Source organism: Echinops telfairi, unplaced genomic scaffold, assembly GCF_000313985.2.
Source record: "Echinops telfairi isolate 266 unplaced genomic scaffold, ASM31398v2 ScPeMD7_53;HRSCAF=182, whole genome shotgun sequence".
NCBI classification, from domain to species: domain Eukaryota; kingdom Metazoa; phylum Chordata; class Mammalia; order Afrosoricida; family Tenrecidae; genus Echinops; species Echinops telfairi.
In genome coordinates, this window is record NW_022103951.1 from 3,269,848 (window position 1) to 3,271,992 (window position 2,145).

Sequence of the window (2,145 nt, forward strand, 5' to 3'; positions counted from 1 at the left end):
TGCATTTTCATAACACTTTACTGCCAGGGCAGATTCTCACATGTAAGATCTCATACAGTGCTAACTATCGAGATTAAGATTATGCTTTGGGCTGCTAACCTCAACGTGGACAGTTTGAAACCACCAGCCACTCCTTAGGAGAAAGATGAGACTTTCTTCTCTTGTAAAGTTTTATAGTCTCAGAAATCCAGAGGGACACTTATATCCAGTCTTGTAGGATGTCACTATGAGTGGAAATCAACTTGATGGCATCGTTGTTGTTGACTGTTGAGTCAGTTTGATCCCATAGTGACCCTATGCACAAGAGAATGAAATACTGCCCAGCCCTGCACCATCTCACAATTGTTCCTATGCTTGATGATATTGTTGCAGTCACAATGTCAATCCATCTCTCATTGAAAACCTTCCTCTTTGTCACTGCCCCTCCACTTTACCAAGCATGATGTCCTTCTCCAGAGACTGGTCTCTCCTGACAACATGTCCAAAGACTATAAAATGAAGTCTCACCATCCTTGCCTGTAAGGAGCACGGAGTTGTCCTTTTTCCAAGACAGATTGGTTTGTCCTTTTGGCAGTCCATGGTATTTTCAATATTCTTCTCCAGCACCACACTTCAAATGCATTGATTCTCCTTGATTTTCCTTATTTAATGTCCACCTTCACATGTGTATGAGGCAATGGAAACTACCATGGCTTGGGTCAGGGGCACCTTAGTCCTCAAAGTAGTATCTTTGCTTTTCAGTACTCTGAAATGGTCTTATGTAGCAGATTTACCCAATGCAATGCATCGTTTGATCTCTTGACTGCTGCTTCCATGAACATTGATTGTGGATTCAAGCAAGATAAAATCCTTGACTACTTCAACTTTTTCTCCATTTATTATGATGTTACCTGTTGGCCTAGTTGTGAGGATTTTGGTCTTCTTCACACTGAGTCATAATCCATACTGAAGGCTGTAATCCTTGATCTTCCTCAGCAAGTGCTTCAAGTCCTTTCTAGTTCTGAAAGTGAGGCATATCACAGATTGTTAATAAACCTTCCTCTAATCTTGATGCCACGTCTTCTGTCATAGTGTTAAATGAAGCAGATCTGTTCTTTAGATGTTCTTGAAATTCAAGTGGGATAGACTCAAGGTCGTATTTTGGCTCTCTTGGACATGTTTGAATTTTCTTTAGCTTTATCCTGAACTTACATAGGAGCAATTGATGGTCCGTTCCACAGTCAGTCCCAGGTCTGGTTTTGGCTGCTGATATTGAGCTTCTCCAGCGTCCCTTCACACAGATGTAGTCGATCTGATTTCTGTGTATTCCATCTGGAGAAGTCCATGTGTATGGTCACCGTTTGTGTTCAGGAAAGAAGGTATTTGCTATGAACAAGTTGTTGGTTTTGCAAAATTCTATCTTGTGATTTCCAGCTTTGTTTCTATTGACATGCCATAGTTTCCAACTACTGTTCCTTCCTATTTCTTTCCATGTTTTGCACTCCAATCACCAATATTTATCACTTCGTCTTGGTTGCATGTTTGATCAATTTCAGACTGCAGATGTTGGTAAAATATTTCAATTGCTGCATCACCAGCTTTAATGATTGGTGCATACATTTATAAATTATAGTTGTATTGACTGGGTTTCCGTGAAGGCAGATAGATTTAATCCTATCACAGACAGCATTGTACTTCATGACTGCTTTTGCAATGTCCTTTTTGACAATGACTGCTAGGAGTCAGAGCTGACTTGCTGACACTCAACAACAGCACCAACAAATCTATTGCTCCATACTTACATTTAAAAAAATAACAATTCAATACATAACTTTATTTATTTTTCGTATTTTTAATAAACATGAAATTCAAAGTACAATTTCTGGACAACTCACTTATTATGAACAAAAGTGTCTCTAATATAAACCAACTGTTTCTTTTTAAAAAATAACTTTTTAAAAACTAAAGAAAGTTTCATTTAAATATTTATGATAAAATAGTTTAAATGTTGCCAAATGTTCACTTGGAACGATCCTATTAGAAGTGAAGACAGAAAGGAATGTAGAACAAATATGTATAGCACAATTATTCCTACTAGTCGAAATGGTCAAACAAATCAAATGTCCATCAGTAGACGAATGGATAACTGAGAGGTGGTATAGCCAT

At 37.9% G+C, this 2,145-nt stretch overlaps 1 pseudogene; it reads left to right on the plus strand.

Moving 5' to 3' along the window:
* The first annotated feature begins 147 nt into the window (after positions 1 to 147).
* Positions 148 to 2,145, plus strand: part of LOC101646175 — an 8,358-nt pseudogene continuing 6,360 nt past the window's right edge.